This window comes from Macaca thibetana, chromosome 8, assembly GCF_024542745.1.
Source record: "Macaca thibetana thibetana isolate TM-01 chromosome 8, ASM2454274v1, whole genome shotgun sequence".
NCBI classification, from domain to species: Eukaryota; Metazoa; Chordata; class Mammalia; order Primates; family Cercopithecidae; genus Macaca; species Macaca thibetana.
The window spans coordinates 90773785-90795015 of NC_065585.1; the positions used below are offsets into that span (position 1 = coordinate 90773785).

A 21231-nucleotide genomic window follows, 5' to 3' on the forward strand; every position below is an offset into this window, starting at 1 on the left:
AGAGATAAAATAATTAGGAATAGATTTAATAAAAGAATTATAAGATTTATACACTGCAAACCACAAAACAATTGCTGAAAGTAAAGAATATCTAAATAGGGCTGGGCATGATGGCTCACGTCTATAATCCCAGCACTTTGGGAGGCTGAGGTTGATAGATCACTTGAGCCCAGGAGTTAAAGATCAGCCCAGGCAACACAGTGAAACACCTTCTCTACTGAAAATACAAAAAATTAGCCAGGCATGGTGGTGTGTGCCTGTAGTCCCAGCTACTCAGGAAGCTGAAGTGGGAGGATCACATAGCCCAGAAGTTGAGGCTGCAGTGAGCCAAGATCACACCACTGTGCTCTAGCCTGGGCAATGGGAGTAAGACCCTGTCTCAAAAAAAAAAAAAATCTAAATAAGTGGAAAAACATCCCATATTTATAAAAGACTTAATGCTGTTAGGATGGCAACATTTCTCAAGTTAATGTACAGATTCAATGCAATCCCTATCAAAATCCCAGGTGCCTGTTTTGTTTTGTTTTGTTTTGTTTTTAGAGATAGGGTCTTGCTATGTTGCCCAGGCTGGACAACATAACACCTGGGCTCAGGTGATCCTCCTGCCTCAGTCTCCTGAGTAGCTTGGGAGAGCTACTTGGACAAAAAGGCCAAGCCAATTCGAAATGGGAAAGAACGGTCTTTTCAACAAATGGTGCTGACAGTAGTGAATATCCACATGCAAAAGGATAAAGTAAGACCCTTACCTTATACCATATACACAGACTAACTCAAGCGGATCCAAATCTAAGAGCTAAAACTATAAAATGCTTAGAAGAAAACACAACAGTAAATCTTCATGACCTGCAGTTAAGCAATGATTTCTCACACATGACACCAAAAGCACAAGTAAAACAGAGAAGATTGATAAGTGGGACTTAAAAAAAATTAAAATTTTTTATGGCTGAGTGCAGTGGCTCATGCCTGTAATTCCAGCACTTTGGGAGGCCTAGGCGAGTAGATCACTTGAGGCCAGGAATTCAAGACCACTAAACATGATAAAACCTCGTCTCTGCTAAAAATACAAAAATTAGCCAGGCTTGATGGTATGCACCTGTAATTCCAGCTCCTTGGGAGGCTGAGGCACTAGAATTGTTTGAACCCAGGAGGCAAAGGTTGCAGTGAGCTAAGAGTGCACCACTGCATTGCAGCCTGGGCAACAGGGCAAGACTCTGTCTCAAAAAAAAAAAGTTATGCTTCAAATGACACCAGACCAGCATGACCAACATGGTGAAACCCTGGCGCTACTAAAAAAAATACAAAAATAAGCCGGGCGTGGTGGCGCGTGCCTGAAATCCCAGCTACTCAGGAGGCTGAGGCAGGAGAAGAGAACCTAGGAGGCGGAGGTTGCAGTGAGCCGAGATTGTGCCATTGCACTCCAGCCTGGGTGACAGAGTGAGATTCTGTCTCAAAAAAAAAAAAAAAAAAAAGAAAAGACAATCCACAGATACAGACTGGGAAAAAATATTTGGAAGTCACATATCAGGTAAGAGACTTGTATCCAGGATATATAAAGAACTCTTACAACTTAAGAGAAAGGAGAGAAAGCCCAATTTAAAAATGGAGAAAGGATTTGACTAGATATTTCAAATGGCCAATATACACATGAAAAGACGATTAACATCATCAGTCATTAGGGAAATAAAGTCTCTACCACAATGAAATACTATTTTATTCCTACTAGGATAGGTAGAATAAAAGTAGACAATTAGTGTTGGGATGTGAAGAAATTAGAATCCTCATATGCTACATGTGAGAATGTAAAATGGGCTAGCCACTTTGGAAAACAGTTTTACAGGTCCTCAAAATGTTAAACATGAAGCTTCCAAATGACCCAGCAATTCTACTCCTATATATGCCCAGAAAACTGAAAACACATGTCCACACAAAAACTTGTAAACAAATGCTGTTTGTTTATTGTTGTAAACATTATACATAATGGTCAAAAAGTGGAAAAACACAAATATCTATCAACTGATGAATGAACAAAACATGGTATGTTCGTACAAGGCAATATTTATTCAGCTATAAAAAGGAATGAAGTACTAGATGCTGCTACAACATGGATGAGCCTTGAAAATATGTTAAGTGAAGGCTGGGACAGTGGCTCATGCCTGTAATCCCAGCACTTTGGGAAGCTGAGGCAGGTGGATCATTTAAGGTCAGGAGTTTGAGACCAGCCTGACCAGCACAGTGAAACCCCATCTCCACTAAAAATACAAAAAATTAGCTGGGTGTGGTGGTGGGCACCTGTAGTCCCAGCTACTCAGGAGGCCGAGGCAAGAGAATTGCTTGAACCCGGGAGGTGGAGGTTGCAACAAGCTGAGATTGTGCCATTGTACTTCAGCCTGGACAACAACAGCAAAGCTCCGTCTCACAAAAAAAAAAAAAAAAAAAAAGGAAAAAATATGTTAAGTGAATGAAGGCAGACACAAAAGGCTACATAATGTATGATTCCATTTATAAGAAATTTTCAGACTAGACAAATCCATAGAGACTGGAAGTAAATTAGTGGTTGCCAGGGGATGCGGTAAGGAGAATGAGGAGTGACTGCTAGTGGGTATGGGATTTCTTTTCAGAATTATGAAAATATTCAGGAGGCTAGGCACGGTGGCTCATGCCTGTAATCCCAGCACTTTGGGAGGCCGAGGCGGGTGGATCACGAGGTCAGGAGTTTGAGACCAGCCCGACCAACATGGTGAAACCCTGTCTTTACTAAAAATACAAAAATTAACTGGGTGTGGTGGCGCACACGTGTAATCCCAACTACTCAGGAGGCTGAGGCAGGAGAACTGCTTGAACCCAGAAGGCAGAGGTTGCAGTGAGCCAAAATTACGCCACTGCACTCCAGCCTGGGCGATAGAGCGAGATTCCATCTCAAAAAAAGAAAAAGAAAATATTCAGGAATTAGATAGTGGTGATTGTTGCTAATGACTACTAAACGGTACAAGGTTTCTTTTGATGAAGATGTCCTAAAATTAGATTATGATGATGGCTGCACAACTCTGTAAGTATACTAAAAACTACTGATTGTGACTGACTGAGACAGAGTCAGCCTCTGTCACCCAGACTGGAGTGCAGTGGTGTGATCATAGCTCACTGCAGTCTCCAACTCCTGGGCTCAAGTGATCCTCCTGCCTTGGCTCCCAAAGTGCTGGGACAACGGGTATGAACCACTGTGCCTGGCCTGTGCTCTTTAAATGAGTAAACTTTATGGTATGTAAATTTTATCTTAATGCTGTTTAAAGGCAAAAGAATAAGGGAGTGTAGAGTTACCAGTTTCAATGTACATTTAACAGGAGTTTAATATAAGGAAAATGGAGATAATGATGGGAAAATAACAGTTAAAAAGAAAAGTAGGAGACTGGGCATGGTGACTCATGCTTGTAATCCCTGCACTTTGGGAGGCTGAGGCAGGCGGATCACCTGAGGTCAGGAGTTCCAGACCAGCCTGGCCAACATGGTGAAACCCTGTCTCTACTAAAAATACAAAAAATTAGCTGGGTGTGGTGGCGTGTGCCTGTAATCCCAGCTATTCAGGAAGCTGAGGCAGGAGAATCACTTGAACCCGGGAGGCAGAGGTTGCAATGAGCTGAGATCGCACCACTGCACTCCAGCCTGGGCAATAAGAGTGAAATTCCATCTCAAAAAACAAAAACAAAAACAAAAAAAACCACAATCAAACAAAAAGAAAGTAGGTGTTCTGAGAATTTCTGGAATTGAAAAAAACACAAATCCTCACTGCTATAGACTGAATGTTTATGTCTACCACAAAATTCATTAATTGAAGCCCCAAGGTGATGATATTTGGAAGTGGGGTCCTAGGGAGTGATTAGGTCATGAGAATGGGGCCTTTATGAAAGGGATTCATGTCCTTATAAAAGAGGCTTCACAGAGCTCTTTCCCTCTTTATCCACCCTGTGAGGGTGTGGTGAGAAGACAGTTTCTGGTTTCTGGCAACCAGGAAGCAGCCCTCATCAGACACCTATCTGCCAGTGCCTTGATCTTGGACTTCCCAGCCTCCAGAACTGTGAGAAACAAATTTGGTCGTTTGAGCCACTCAGTCAGTGGAATTCTGTTATAGCAACATGAATTGACTAGACACTGAGAAAGTCTCTCTCTTTACAAAGCAGGACAAATAAACAAAAATCCACTACTAGAAACACCATGGTAAACTTTAAAACATCAGGAATTGACAGATAATTTAAGAAGCTACCAGAGAAAAAAGTTTCCTACAAAAGAATGATAATTAGGCCAACAACGACACTTCTCTTCAGCAACAACAGATCCCAGAAGAAAACAGATAATATCTTCCTCTGAGATAAGACTCAGCTTATCTCTCACAGACCGTTGCAAAAAAATTATTAACGCATATTTTACCAAGAAAAGTAGATCCCCAGGGGAAGTATGGAATACAAGAAACAATAGTAAATCTAGAATTCGATAAAATATGTCGGTAAATTTAATAAAGTACTGTCTGCAAAAATGGGTCTTAGGCTGGGTACAGTGGCTCATGCCTGTAATCCCAGCACTTTGGGAGGCTGAGGCAGACGGATCACTTGAGGTCAGGAGTTTGAGACCATCCTGGGCAACACGGTGAAACCTTGTCTCTATGAAAAATAAAAAATTAGCTGGACTTTGTGGTACATGCCTGTATTCCCAGCTCTTTAGGAGGTTGAGGTGGGAGGATCACTTGAGCTCAGGAGGTGGAGACGGCAGTGAGCTGTGGTCATACCACCACAGTTAGCCTGGGCAACAGAGTGAGACCCCAGAAAAAAAAATGGAGCTTGAGTACTTGTATACTTAAGTACTTGACTGAATGCAGGAATCTTTTGAAAGTGATTAGAAAAGTTAGATGAACATTATGTAGCCAGGGAGGGTTACTATAACAGGACACTAAATGGAATGTTTCCTGTCATATCAGGGTTTCCAAAGTCTCTGAGTCTCCAAAGGCAAGGACCGTGAGTGATGTGTGCCCACATATTCCAAAGAGAGCTTCTGACACTTCTGTGTAAAACTTAGTAGGAGAATTAATGGAAATCACATACTGATAATCTTGAGAATACTTTGGAGATAAAGAGATTTCACAGAAGGAAATTTGTAGTAGAGAGTGCCCAGTAGCATGTCTGCTCCTTTCTCTCCCACCATCTATTGGAGACAGAAGAGCTCCTGCGGGAGCATGCCAGAAGAGACGACTTGAACCACAGTCCTCAGATGAGTATTTGCTCATAGACTCTTGGAAAGAAAATTATTCAAGTATATTTTACCGAGAAAAGTAGACCCCAAGGGTAAGTATAGAATACAAGAAACAATAGTGAATCTAGAATTCGATAAAATACGGTAAAATATATCAGTAAAAATGTCAGGTGGGGTGGTTCATGCCTATAACCACACCTACTTGAGAGGCTTGATTGAAGCCAGGAGTTCGAGACCAGCCTGGACAGCATAGCGAGATTCCAATTCCAAACACATTTTTAAAAAAGAAAGAAACTCAGGCACCAGCCCTGTCCTGGTCTTCAGATGATGCAGAAGACTCCTGGGGATGAACCTGGCAGAGTCTGAGAGGTACAGAGACTGCAGCTTCCCCCTGGACTGCCTGAGACTGAATGGGAAGGGCCAGTTGGAACAGCCAGGTCTAGGAAAAAGGGAAGCAACCAGCTGCGTGGATGGGTGAGTTTTTCCATGGGAGACATGGAAGGGGGCCAAGCTTGAATCTTCTTGAAGGATCCTGTGCAAAACTGTTGCACTGGGGAGGAGGACCCTAGGGCTGTATGACTGGTACCAAAGCTGAAGAGGTCAGGCAGGAGTGGGGAGATCCCTGTAGGGGGAAGACTGGTCTGAATTCCCACTCACCAACATCACCTCTGTCTTTAGCAGTGCTGCATCCATGGCAGCGGAGCTAGGAAAGGACAGAAAGCAGAGAGGAACCGGAAGGGCTCTCCTCCTCTCCCCTGCCACAGTTGGTCTGCCAGACCTCTGGAGAAGCCAAAGCTGGGTGAGGGGAAACTGAAATGGAGGGCACTAAAGTTTGATTTCAAGGGGACTGACCTTTTTTTTGTTTTGTTTTTGAGACAGAGTCACGCTCCATTGCCCAGGCTGGACGTGCAGTGGCGCGATCTCAGCTCACTACAACCTCCGCCTCCCAGGTTCAAGTGATTCTCCTGCCTCAGCCTCCCAAGTAGCTGGGATTACAGGTGTGCATCACCACACCCAGCTAATATTTGTATTTTTAGTAGAGACAGAGTTTCACCATGTTGGCCAGGCTAGTTTCAAACTCCTGACCTCAGGTGATCCCTCCCAAAGTGCTGGAATTACAGGCATGAGCCACCGCGCCTGGCCGGGACTAAACATTAAAAAACAATTTGTTGCTTTTTTTTTTCTTTTTATGGAATGCTTCACGAATTTGCACATCATCCTTGCGCAGGGGTCATGCTAATTTCTCTGTATTGTTCCAGTTTTAGTATATGTGCTGCCGAAGTGAGCACTGAATTTTTTTAACGCCTGAAAATGAGACTGTTCTAATACGGACATTGACCTGAAAAACTCTAGAATCTGCACAAGATAAGAGTTGAAGGGAGAGGAGGGGAAAACCGATACTGTTTGAATGTGGTGATAGGAGAAGACATTCACTGCCTGTTTACACTCAGTTCAGTCCGGCTTGTTAAATTAGTGAACTACATAAAGAAACTAAGATTATCTCGTGCACAAGAATGGATAAGAGTTGACAGCAAATATCACAAATTACAGTCTGGGGGCAGGGACATGAAGGGATATCTGTAAGGGATAAGATCAAAAACAGGAAGAGAAAGAAGGAGAGAATAGGGGAATCCACAGTGGACCCAAAGTACCAAGGCTAAGAACCTAAAATTGGATTGGCATGAAAGAACTAAGAAGGGCCTGTAATCCCAGCTCCTTGGGAGGCCAAGTTGGGAGGATCACTTGAGGCCAGGAATTCAAGACCAGCCCAGGAAACATAGCAAGACCCCATCTCTACAAATATTTAAAAATTAGCCAGATGTGGTGGTGCATGCCTATAGTACTAGTTACTCAGTAGGCTGAGGCACGAGGATCACTTGAGCCCAGGAGTTTGAGGCTGCAGTGAGCCATGATGGAGCCACTGTACTCCAGCCTGGGTGACAGAGCGGGACCCTGTTTCAAAAAAAAAAAAAAAAAAAGAGAGAGAGAGAGAGGAAAAAAGAGGAAAGAAAAAGAAGGAAAAGGAAAAAAAGAGAAAGAAAAAGGAAAATATAGCCAAGGCCAGAAGTTATGATGCCAGAGCCCAGTGAGTGATCAAAGTAGCCACATCCACACACCTTTTATTAGAAACCTCAATTTCTATGTAAGAATAAACTTTAACATCTGGATTAGTTTCCTAGAGCTGCTGTAACAAATTACCACAAACCGGATGGCTTAAAACAACGGAAATTCATTCTTGCACAGTTCTGGAGGCTAAAAGTTCAAAACCAAACCATTAGCAGGGCCAGACACCCGCCTCTGAAGGTTCTAGGGGAGGATTCTTCCTCGCCTCTTCTGGCAACCTCTGTGGCAACAGAAACCCAATCTCTGCCTTCTTTGCCACTTGCCCTTCTTCCCTCTATGTCTGCCTGGGTCTTTGAAGCTCTCCCTCCTTATAAGGTCATCACTCGTTGGATTTCAGGCCCACCTTCATCCAGTTTGGCCTCATCTTCACTTGGTTAGCCAGATGTGGTGTATGCAAAGACCCTGTTTCCAAATAAGGTGATATTCACAGGCATCATGGTTAGAACTTCAACATATATTCTGGGGGGACACAATTCAACCCATAGCAATGTCTAATGTGGAGTGAGGAATAGGAGCTCCTGTGAAGCCACTTTAATGCTTCTGTCCAGAACTGTCAAGTGCATTGGGTGACTGGGCACTTTAATCTGCAGCTGAGTTAGATAATTTATTAATATTTTTAGGCCGGGCATGGTGGCTTATGTCTGTAATCCCAGCACTTTGGGAGCCCGAGGCGGGTGGATCATCTGAGGTCAGGAGTTTGATACCAGCCTGACCAACATGGAGAAACCCCATCTCTACCAAAAATACAAAAATTAGCCAGGCGTGGTGGCAGGTGCCTGTAATCCCAGCTACTTGGGAGGCTCAGGCAGGAGAACTGCTTGAGCCCTAAAGGCGGAAGTGGCAGTGAGCTGAGATCGCGCCACGGCACTCCAGCCTGGGAGACAAGAGCAAAACTCCGTCCCCAAAAAACAAACAAAAAATATATATACATGTATACATATATATATATATATATATGTACTTTTAAAAGTCATGTTAAAATATGAGAATAGCACCTGCACATGATAAGAAAAACCATACAACACTGAAGGGTTTATAGTGACAGTTGTGTCCTAGAGGAAAGTGCCATCATTTGTTTTTCTGTATGCCTTTCCAGATACATAGGCATTTTTAAGAAAATGGAAGCAGGGTATACCACTGTTCTGTGCCTCTCTTTCTTTACCTCACAAGGTAGCTTGAGGCTCTTTCCACATTAGCACATGTGGATCTACTGATGACACAGGTATGAATTAGGTTTTCTCCAACTTCTAACAGTCCCAAAAGTTCAGTATCTGAGAAATGGCAAAGGCACAACCCAAATGCTTTGATTATATAGTAACAATTTGCTTGTACAGTGTTTGAGTATATCAAGATCATTTATTCAATAAATGCAAACAGATGTAGAAAAGGAGATAATCTATGGAGACTCTAACAACATGGTAAGGAGTTTTCTTATTCTTTCTCAGGTATTATCAGCCCTCACTCCAAAGCTAAGCATAGGCAAAGGGCAGAACTTCTGTGCTTAGCAGAGTAGGTGGTAAGAAAAGGTCTGTTGAGGCTGGGCATGGTGGCTCACGCCTATAATCCCAGCAGACGTTGAGAGGCTGAGGCGCATGGATCAACTGAGGTCAGGAGTTTGAGACCAGTCTGGCCAACATGGTGAAACCCTGTCTCTACTAAAAATACAAAAATTAGCTGGGTGTGGTGGCATGTGCCTGTAGTCCCAGCTACTTGGGAGGCTGAGGCAGGAGAATCACTTGAACCCAGGAGGCAGAGGTTGCAGTGAACTGAGTTTGCCCACTGCACTCCAGTCTGGGCAACAGAGCAAGACTCCACCTCAAAAAAAAGTATATCAATTGCAGTGCATTGAAACACATAAAATTGTGAAAAACTATGAATTCATAATGGTACTAAAAAAACTCACTGACTACATTTAGACAGTGATAGGGAACAATTTTGAAAACTGATAAATAAGGGGAAGGAATCAAGTTTTTATCCTACTTTTCCTATACAAATCATACTTCAGGGTAACCTAATAGTTGATACTTTTTTTTTTTTAAAACCATTTTACTCACTAATAAATGAAAAAATAATAGATGAAGAAATCACGTATACAAACACACGCACACTACATATATATATATACACACACACACACATACACACAAATAAAATCACCTATGAAAAAATGTTCAGTTTTACCAAAAGTAAATTTAGAAAAATATTGGTATTCTCAATGAAGTATCAGAATAGACAGATGAACAGTAGCCGGAAGCCAGTGGGATGAATTCATTTGAGAGAATGTAACTAATGAAAGATTTCATAAATACTGAAGATGCAAAATTGAAGCTAAATGTGATTCAAGAATAAATATTAAAATTTATGTGGCAGGAAATCATGTAAAACAAAGAGATGCAAATTAAAACCAGGTATCTTTTTTTGATATTTTTACCTATAAAATTGGCTAAAAAAAAAAAAAAAATCAAGATTAACTGTATCCACTGTGAGGACTGGGGAAATTAGCTTAAATCTCAACTCCATTGTTGATTAGCTGCATGAGCCTGGGGAAGTTATTCCATCTCTTTGAGTCTTGGTTCCTTCATCAATAGAACTGGGATACTGAGTATCCTGGAGGTGAAGATTAAATGAGGCGATACCAGTGAAGCACTTCAACTGTGCTTGCAACACATAGCACTCAATAAGTGTTTGCTATGTGGTTATTCCTATGCATAGGAATTTGCAGTTTTGTGATTTATGTTCCTATTATGAATAGGATCTCCCTTCATTAATTTTCCTTTTTTTGGCCATCCTTGTCTAGTTTAAATATTCTTATTTTTCTGCCTTTTAAAACAAAGCTGGAAAATTTCCATCTTTTTATTTCTATGTATTTTTTGAGACAGAGTCTCACTCCATCACCCAAGCGGGAGTGCAGTGGCCCGATCTCAGCTCATTGCAACTTCTACCTCCCGGGTTCCAGCGATTCTCATGCCTCAGTCTCCCGAGTAGCTGGGATTACAGGCACGCACCACCATGCCCAGCTAATTTTTTTTGTATTTTTAGTAGAGATGGAGTTTCACCATGTTATGTTGGCCAGGCTGGTCTTGAACTCCTGACCTTACGTGATCCGCCCCTCAGCCTCCCAAAGTGCTGGGATTACAGGCAATGAGCCACCGTGCCTGGCCAGGGCCTGATGCCTTTCTTAGGGACAAATCTCATAACACCTTTTTGATTTTTTCTATGTAGTTTAGGATCTTCTACTACCATATGACTCAATATTTTAAATTTAAATTTTTTCAGAAAAGTATCTATCTTACCTAAGATTTTCAAATACATTGGCATTAAACTTGTACCTGTTATTTGGTTTTTGTGTAAAAAAGTCTCGATCCAGTTATGCACCACAACTCATTTCTGATGGTTTGGGCTTTTCTATCCTCTTATCTGAATCAGATTTGCCAAAGGTTAGTCTGTAGTTCTGTTTTCCAAAGAATTGGCCTTAGGCTTTATGGATCAATTTTGCTTTCTGTTAACTGTAAATTTTATTAATTTCTGCTTTTATTTTCATTATTCTTTATCTACTTTTTAAAAAATTACTTTGTTTTCTCCTGGCCTCTCACACTAAAGTTTTAGTTCATTTACGTTCAGTCAGTGCTGGTTTTTAATAAGTGGGTTTAAAAGTATAAATTTTTTTTTTTTTTTTTTTTTTTGAGACGGAGTCTCGCTCTGTCGCCGGGGCTGGAGCGCAGTGGCCGGATCTCAGCTCACTGCAAGCTCCGCCTCCCGGGTTTACGCCATTCTCCTGCCTCAGCCTCCTGTGTAGCTGGGACTACAGGCGCCCGCCACCTCGCCCGGCTAGTTTTTTGTATTTTTTTAGTAGAGACGGGGTTTCACCGTGTTCGCCAGGATGGTCTCGATCTCCTGACCTCGTGATCTGCCCGTCTCGGCCTCCCAAAGTGCTGGGATTACAGGCTTGAGCCACCGCGCCCGGCCTAAAAGTATAAATTTTTATCCAATTACTGCTTTGATCATATCCACTGAGTTTTGCTATATAGCACTATTTTTATTTCCAAATATCTCAGATCTAATTGCTGCTCAGATTTTTTATTCACAGCCTTTTAGAAGTTTATTTTTAATTTCTTGACTAGCCTGACTAGTTTGTATGTGTCTTTACATTTTGATCAGAAAATGTGGCCTGTATGATTTTAACATTTTTAAATATATTATTACTTTGTAGATTGATTTGATAGTTTTGCCTTTTCCAAAATATCATACAAATTAAATCAGGTGGCATGCCATTGTTTGGAGTCTGGGCTTCTTTCACTTAGTGTAGTGCTTTTGAGATTCACCTGGTTGTGTGTGTCAGTAGTTCATTCTTGTTTATTGCTGAGCAGTACTCAACTATATGCTTATAACTGTTTATCCAGGCACCTAATGATGGACATTTGTGTTATTTCCTGTTTTGGGTGCTTATGAATAAAGCTTCTATAAACATTTGCACAGAGATTTTTGTGCGGGTGTATGTTTTCATTTCTCTTGGGTAAATACTCCCTGGGTCACATAGTAAGTGCATGTTTATTCGCTTTCTAAGAACATGCCAACTTGTCTTTCAAAGGAGCTGTATCTTTTTTCTATTCCCACTAGCAATGTATGAGAGTTTCAATTGTTCCACATCCTCGTCAGTAGATGAATTGTCAGATTTTTTCTTTCCCTGGCGATTTTAATAGGCATAAGTGGCAGCTCATAGTGAGTTTAATTTGCATTTCCCTCTTGACTGACAATGTTGAGCATCTTTTCATATATTATCCACTATGTGTACCTCTTCTTTGGTGGAGGGTCTTGGTAATCTTTTTTGGCTCATAGCCTGAAGCAAGAGCCCCTCAAATACCAGCTTTGTGCTCTTGCTGGTACCAGGGCATCTGGACTTTTGCTGGCTACATGGCTTTCTTCATGTTCCTAATAATGCTTTGATTGATTCTGTTTTATGTAAAGGTATTTAACACATATGTGATGAATGATTAGAGAACTAATAATGTATCCCTCCGTGTTTCACCTCATGACTCAGTGTATCTTTACCCTTTCTGTCTGATAACATACCTGGGAATTTAATAAAATGTATGAACCCAGCCCAGGAAGGCACTTATCCCTTCTCTCTTCAACTGTCTACTGGTCACCTTCATTTCCCCAGTCTCAGACACTCTAGAAACAAAGGACTCTAGAAGGAAAGAGAGAGAATACACACCCAGCAGACATTTTCCTTCCTCTAACTGCTGAGTTTCCATCACCTCTGTCCTTCCACATCAGTCAAAAGTTGTCAAAGACAAGTGTATCACACGCATTTAATCCATTCTCAGACATGGCTCATCATTATTCACATCACAATTCCTTCCCTCTGTATTGCTACTTTCTGTAATGTTACTTCTCTACCAGAAGCAAGAAACCTCCAATATCAAGTGCCAGGACTATGATATCATTCTGCCATGGGAACATTAATATCCAAATTTTTAATATAAGCATGCATTTAAATATCTACCTGTACACTATTATAATAGCAGCCTTTTGAAAAATAGCATAATGGGCTGGGTGTGGTGGCCCACAGCTGTAATCTCAGCACTTTGGGAGACCAAGGCCATGGGTGGATCACTTCAGCCTAGGAGTTTGAGACTAGCCTGGGTAATATAGGGAGACCCTGTCTCAACAACAACAACAAATTAGCCACATATGGTGGCGCACACCTGCAGTCCCAGCTATTTGGGAGGCCGAGGCTGAAGGATTGCTGGAGCCTGGAAGGCAGAGGCTACAGTGAATTGAGATAACACCACTGCACTCCAGCCTGGGTGACAGAGCAAGACCCTGTCTCAAAAAAAAAAAAAAAAAAAAAAAAAGTATATGTGTGTGTATATGTATGTATAATGGATAATAGAGTACTCAGAATCAAATGGACCCAGTACCACCACTACCTCTATGACCACAGGCAGGTCACCCCAACTTCTCCGTGTCAAATCAGGAAAATAATAGTACCGGGCTTATGGGGTTGCTGGGAGGAATATAGATGATAATTCATGTAAAATCCTCACATAGTGCCTGGAATTATTAAATGCTCAACAACTGTTACCAAGTATATTTTTAAAAAGAATAACATGCTGTAAATCCATTATGCCAATATTTTAAATTTTATTTTGTATTTCCTTCCCTTTGTTCACAAAAATTATTTACATGATTACAAGAGAGTGTATATATGATTTTGAATGCTGCTTTATAACTTTCTGTGTTGATATGATAGTTTATTTATTTATTTATTTATTTATTTATTTATTTATCTATCTTGAGACAGGGTCTCACTCTGTCACCCAGGCTGGAGTGTGGTGGTGCAATTACAGATCACGGCTACCTCCGCCTCCTGGGCCTCAAGTGATCAACTCAACTTGGGCACCCAAAGTGCTGGGATTGCAGGCATGAATCACTGCTCCCAGAAGTAGTCTTTATAAGTTTTAGTAGCTCGGCAAGTCCAGTGTTTTACTTTTCTGTATCTCCTTTATCTATTGCTTTATTCCAACTATTGCTTCTAACTTTCATGATTTCCTTTCTATAGCTGCCTTGTCTGCATGTGCCTGCCTTTATTTGTTGCTTTCAAGGTTCTATAAAGAAAATTTCTAAGAGTTAAATAAAATCACCCAGTATCCCATCTCCCAACATTGTCCATCTTTTCTTTCCATATGCATATGCCGTTTTCAATAGTTTCAGTGTCAACCATCTTCAGACGGACTGCTCTCTGTCAAGCATCATGAATGGGTCGGGCAGCTTTGACCTTTCACCACCCGCCTCATAACTTCATTGAACCCGAGACTCTACCCTACAGAATGTACTTCTAGATGGATGTTTTTCCGGGCTGGCGTTGTGACTATTTCAGGATCAGGGTGACAGTACCCCCTACCTTTGATGGCTCCACAATGACCCAAAGGCAGGAATCCCAAACCTTACCCTTAGACATGGTAGCCAGTAATGATCTTTAAACTTAACCTGTATCCTGGTTAAATCTTTTGGCCCCTCATTTCCTACCCCTCTAAAATGCAAAGCGTAAGCTTGCCATTCATTTTCTGGGATCCTAAGAAGCTATGAGATGCGGGAGCCTGTTAGCCTGGCCTCTGGCCTCCCAGGAGAATCGTTACGTGCCCCGCCACTCCCCATCCCCAAGAGCATCTCTCTTACTCTTTAAATATTTTGGAAAGATTCTTTAAATTTTTTTTTTTTTTTTTTTTTTCTGAGACAGAGTCTTACTCTGTCACCCAGAGCTGGAGTGCAATGGGGCAATCTCGGCTCACTGCAACCTCAGCCTCCCGGGTTCAAGCAATTCTTCTGCCTCAGCCTCCCAAGTAGCTGGGATTACAGGCTCGCACCACCATACCAAGCTAATTTTTATATTTTTAGTAGAAACGGGTTTCACCACGTTGGCCAGGCTGGTCTCGAACTCCTGACCTCGTGATCCGCCTGCCTCGGCCTCTCAAAGTGCTGAGATTACAGACGTAAGCCACCGTGCCCAGCCAAGATTCTTTAAATCTTAATAGATACAGGAAGGCTATCAAAACATAGAAAACATCAAATGCTTCAGAAAAAAACACGGTTCACAAGCAGGAGGAATCTGTGTGCTTTGTTATCTGAGACAAGGAAGAATGGGACCAGTGTGAAGACAGCTCTGATACCAACCCACCTGGCCACTCAGTTCCATCGCTCCTCCCAGATTTTTGTTACGATATGCTACAGAGTTAATTGATGGGACATTTGGCCCTCTATTATCTCATTGAAGAAATGACTAATGACATTAAAATGGGGTGGAACGTGAAGCCAGAGAGCTATGTCTGGGGATTTTACAGCTTTGGTAATCCCCAATATACCAACTATAGCAGATGGACAAAAACAAGGGAGTCTCCCTCCTAACTCTCAGCTGTAAGCCTTCCCCTTGCATTGCACTGGGATGCTATAATTTTATCTTAGTCCCTCAGTTGTGCCCTATACATATCTCTCCCAGTACTTTTTTGAGCCTGTTCAAATGATCGGGTCTTTGTTGCTGTTCCACATTAAGAACAAGGCGCCTTTCCTCATGAGCCTCATTCATTTCAATTGCACTGTTTTCTGAGCTCCCACTGACTGTGGTTCCAAGGTGCATGAAAAGCACGATGATATTCCAGGAATATCCTCCTGTACCGCAGCCTCAAGAGACACTCTCGTTTCCTTGTTCTCTGCTGTAACGTTTCTGAGTATTTAACACAATGTGTTTCAATTCACTCCTAATTTTACCCTCCTCTTGGTCGTCCTGCCTTCTAGGTTTCCCCAGCCTGGGAAATCTTTCTCTAATACTATCTTGCCTTGGATGCAGGATGATTTTCCACAGATACCACATTTGCCGGCACACTTAGGGGCCACTGGATAGCAAAGTAGCAGAGCGTTGAGGGAGTTGTTTTTTCTTTTTTTGAGATGGAATCTTGCTCTGTCACCCAGGCGGGAGTGCAGCGGTGCCATCTCGGCTCACTGCAACCTCCACCTCCTGGGTTCAAGTGATTCTCCTGCTTTAGCCTCCCGAGTAGTTAGGACTATAGGCACATGCCATCATGCTTGGCTAATTTTTTGCATTTTTAGTAGAGACTGGGTTTCACCATGTTAGCCGGGATAGTCTCGAACTCCTGACCTTGTGATCCGCCCGCCTTGGCCTCCCAAAGTGCCGGATTGCAGGCATGAACCACCGCGCCTGGCCTCAGTGAGTTTTTTGTAGGGTCCTCTGGTCTTAAATACTTGGTCTTAAAGTTGGATGCTCACTTGTGGGTGGAGGAGGGGGAACCTGTGATCCGGGCCCCTCTCAGCCCCATGCATGCCTCTGAGTTCAGACAGAACTGGAAGTCAAATGAAGGGGAGGAGGAAAAGCATGGAAAAGCCATTTGGCTGGGGACAGGAGGCATAAAATGTGTTGGAGAGAGGGACAAATCTCATATGAAGGGTTCTAGGCTTCCAGAACCTGAAGGAAACAGTTTCTGAAGATGTTTGGCTTCGAGGAGGATGAGTTCACAGGAAGTCTTTTTTTGGCTGCTCGCTAGATTCTCATTCAAGAATTTACACAATGAGGTTAGAAAAACAGACCTGCCGAATCCATGCTAAACTCTCCCTGGGTTTAGCTGCCTACCTGAAAATAGCAACAGGGGAATGTGGTTTTCTCTGAATCATGTAACACCTGATCACCAGATGCTGCTGAGGTCACAAACAGGCCCTGTTACTATTAGCAGCGAGATGTAAGCTGAATGCTGGTCAACAGTGACGTTCTGTTTAGTAGGATGCTGAGATGAGGCGATTCTAAGTTTGAGAGGACGCTGGCCTATTATCCTGCAGTGTAGTCATCACCAGACAAAAGTCCATCTCACTGTGGCTCATGAAATATTAATGAAGAGCTAGAATTACTTGCACGGACTTCAGCACAAATAGACCAAAAAATAAAATCAAAGCTCTATTTTCCACTACATTTGATACAGAAAGCTAACAGTTTCGATGCTGGTGGATTTTTGTGGAAATTCTAAACTTTGCCTCCAGGCAAATCTGTGGGTTTTCAAAATTTTCTGTCTTTTGGTTTTATTGTCTGACTATTTGGGTTTTATTGTCTGACTATTTTAAGAAAAAGCTGGTCCATTGTTTTCTAGTAGGGGAAGTCAACTGGAAGCTTAATAGTAACAAAAGACTTTTGAATTATAATTACTTCCAGATGGATGCTTACAGATGTCCTCATCTTTTAAAAAACCACTTAAGCATCTTACCATCTGTTTTTCAGTGACTTATCATGGAAATCTTTACACTTTTGTTTATATAGCCATTGCCAAATGTGTAAGCCCCAGGAGTTTTTAAGCCAGTGAAGGCTTTAAGACTATAATAAGAGTGTCTTTCTCTTCTCTTCTGCCATTAGTAAATGAACATCCTATATAATTCAACTTTTACAATGGCCTTTTGGGAAGTATTAGAAAGAAGAGAGTATGATCTGAAGGAAATTAATAAATTATGTATGTTTTTATTTGTTCTTTCCTAACGTCAGCCAACAACGAAGGAGCATTTTGTAAGTACTGATTGAAATCTTTATTAAGAGCTTTGCTTATCCCAGCAAACAGTGGCATTCTCAAGAAAATTGCAGCTGGGGTGCACTCCCAGTGATAACTTAGCCCAGGGCACCTCTGAAAACATTAAACACTTGGGAAAATTTTTGTCTGTGGGGCTGCTTTAGGGACTCTTCAAGTGGCTGAGGAATGTGTCAGGCCATCATTAACGGTTTGCATGAGAATGGCCAGCTTTTTACTGTTTCCCAGCAAGGAACAGGCTCCCTAATGAGAATTTCTTCGTATTTATTACAAATTACAGAAAAAAAACAGGCAACTTACATCATAGAAAAATTAATGTCGGAAATCTTTGTGGCCGAGCGCGGTGGCTCACGCCTGTAATCCCAGCGCTTTGGGAGGCCGAGGCGGAAGGATCACATTAGGTCAGGAGTTTGAGACCAGCCTGGCCAACAGGGCGAAATCCCATCTCTACTAAAAATATAAAAATTTGCCAGGCATGGTGGCGGGCACCTGTAATCCCAGCTACTTGGGAGGGTGAGGCAGGAGAATCGCTTGAACCTGGGAGGCGGAGGTTGCAGTGAGCAGACCACTACACTCCAGCCTGGGTGACAGAGTGAGACTTGGTGAAAAAAAAAGCGAAGTTATTATCTCCCCAGACGAAGCTACCCCTTCTTGTTTTTTCTCTCTTGTCAAGCAGTGTTACTATCTCTCCAGTTGTTCAAGAAAACTTGTCATCTTCACCTTCTCCCAATTCGAACTCCTGGCAAAGGCAAAGGTAATCTGCCTCCCAGCATGCCTCTCACGTCTGCCCTGTTCTTCTCCACATGCTATGGCCCTAGTTAACATCTCAGGTCTGGACAATGATGGAAGTCTCCCCGCCACTCACTCTGCCTCCATTCTCACCTTGGATAAAAGGTAAAATTCTGGTAGGAGCTATGAGAGAGCCACAAATGCCCTTCTTCCCTCTGTGGTCTTTCTGCTCTGCTCCTCCTTCTGAAGCAGCATCTAGTGCTGAGACTTGGTAGGGAGGGACCTGGCTTTAGGGTGAGTGTGCTTTTCTTGGGAAATACCTTTCACTGTGGAAGGTGGGGTAGGCAAGGGACAGATGCTGCTTGGCTCAGGCTGGGAAGAAGCATGGAGAGTGCTGAGCTATGTAAGTGACATCACCAAGGCTGCAGAGCTGGCAGAGATCCTAGGCAGAAACCAGTTTGCTGTTTGTGCCTTCTTGGGTGCCATCTCCTGTCAGGGACTTAACTGCTGTGGAAGGTGGCTGGCTGGGGTGCAGATATAGCCAGATTAGGATCAAAATTAATTCCGGGACTGCGTGACAAGCATTCCAGGTTAGTCAAAGTTAACAACATTTTTCTAAATTGAGATTTCTTATCCTGCAACAAATGTTGTAAGCCTCATTGTTTGTTCACCATTTTCAGAATTTTAAAAAAATCAATAGTGAAACAGGGCAGTACTTTTTTAATGATTGTAGAACAGTGTCTAGCGTACAGCAGGCACCTAAAATATTATGTGTCCAACAAAATATATAGTTATGTATGTACATATACATCTATCTATACAAGCACACACACGTACCATATTGATAACACAACTGCTTAATAAGTTAACCTGTCCATTTTTATTTAGAGGAAATAAAATTAACTGCCAGAGTATGAACTGATCAATCTGATCTCTCTGTCAAAAATATAAGAATCAATCATTTTGGGCTGGGTGCGGGTGGCTCACACCTGTAATCCCAGCACTTTGGGAGGCTGAGGTGGTCAGATCACTTGAGGTCATAAGTTCGAGCCCAGCCTGGCCAACATGGCGAAACCCTTTCTCTACCAAAAATACAGAAATTAGCCAAGCATGGTGGCGAGTGCCTGTAATCCCAGCTACTCAGAGAGCTGAGGCAGGAGAATTACTTGAACCCGGGAGGCAGAGGTTGCTGTGAGCCGAGATCGCGCCACTGCACTCCAGCCTGGGCGACAGAGCGAGACTCCGTCTCAAAAAAAAAAAATAAATTAATTAAAAAAAACCCCAATCATTTTGTTTTTACATTTAAAAGCTTTTTTTTTTTTTTTTTTTTTTTTTTTTTTTTGAGATGGAGTCTCGCTCTGTCGCCCAGGCTGGAGTGCAGTGGTGCAAACTCGGCTCACTGCAAGCTCCGCCTCCTGGGTTCACGCCATTCTCCTGCCTCAGCCTCCTGAGTAGCTGACACTACAGGCGTCAGCCACCATGCCCAGCTATTTTTTTGTATTTTTAGTAGAGATGGGGTTTCACCGTGGTAGCCAGGATGGGCTCGATCTCCTGACCTCGTGATCTGCCCACCTCAGCCTCCCAAAGTGCTGGGATTACAGGCGTGAGCCACCACGCCTGGCCAAAAGCTTATCTTTTTCTTCATTTTCACAGCAGTATCCATAATCTATTGGTCAGTGTAATGAGCCAGTGCAAATATTACAACTATGCATAGACAGGGAATGGCATGCACATCCCCACACAAAAGAGCGGCTAAAATAAACGAAGGAAATGCCAAGTGTTGAGAAGGATAGAGAGCAAGGGTAGAGAGCAACCAGAACTCTCTCGCGCCGCTGATGGGAGTGTAAATTGGTGTAACCAGTTAGGAACACTCACAGCATGTGTTTCAGCTGACCCCATGTACACCATGTGACCCAGCCATTCCAGGCCTTAGTATATACTCCCCCAGAACGCTGTACCAAAAGTGTGCATTAGGATGTTCTGCACATAATAGCCTAAAACTATTCAAATGTTCACCAACAGTAGAATAGGGCTAGGCACAGTGGCTCAGGCCTGTAATCCCAGCACTTTGGGAGGACACAGTGGGCAGACAGCTTGAGCCCAGGAGTTGAGACCAGCCTGGGCAACATGGCAAAACCCCGTCTCTACAAAAAGAAGCAAAAATTAGCTGAATGTCATGACATGTGCATAGTCCCAGCTACTCAGGAGGCTGAGGTGGGAGAATTCCTTGGGTCCGGGAGGCGGAGGTTGTGGTGAGTCCAGGTCACATCACTGTACTCCAGCCTGGGTGACAGAGCAAGACCCTGACTCAAAGGAAAAAAAAAAAGTAGAATGGATAAGTGAATGTGTTTATATAACAGGATATTATTCAGCGATGAGAATAATCTCATGAACAATGAGATTATGAACAATCTCCAACTACCTCAATAAGTGGATTAATCTCACCAACGATGTTGGCAACTGCCATTCTGCATTCTATTCTATCTCTATAATGCTTTCCTTTTTTTTTTTTTTTTTTTTAAGGGACAGGGCCTCACTCTGTTGCCCACACTGGAGTGCAGTGGCTATTTGCAGGCATGATCATACCACTGCAGCCTCAAACCCCTGGGTTGGAGCAATCCTCCTGCCTCAGCCTCCCAAGTAGCTGGGACTACAGGTGTGTGCCAGGCCTGTCTCTATAATTTTGACTACTCTAAGTACCTCATATAAGTGAAATCATATAGTATCTGTCCTGTTGTGTCTGGCTTATTTCATTCAGCATAATGACCTGAAGTTTCAACCATCTTTGTAGCATGTGTCAGAATTTAAGAGGTGCGGTTTTTCAGAGAAGGAATGTTTTAGAAGTGGCAATAGACAGCAGAGACACCTACCTTACTGCTAAGCCCCAAATTTCTGTGGAGCATTTCTGTGGAGAAATGTCTCTAACTACCAGGGCCATAGGGGAGGCAGTGTTCTCAAAGACCAGCCAGATCCCAGCGAGAGATGAAACAGAAAGGGACATTAAGAGACAAGTATAGGCCGGTCGCGGTGGCTCACGCCTGTAATCCTAGCATTTTGGGAGGCC

The 21231-nt window shown here is 42.6% G+C and overlaps 1 protein-coding gene and 1 non-coding gene across 6 annotated transcripts in view; both read right to left on the reverse strand.

The window, feature by feature from the left end:
- Positions 1-21231, reverse strand: part of RGS20 (regulator of G protein signaling 20) — a 79533-nt gene that overhangs the window by 36397 nt on the left and 21905 nt on the right. The window lies entirely within an intron of this gene.
- On the reverse strand, positions 6419-6524 carry LOC126961865 (U6 spliceosomal RNA). The gene has a single exon (XR_007728452.1). It is a non-coding gene; the product is annotated as a U6 spliceosomal RNA (small nuclear RNA).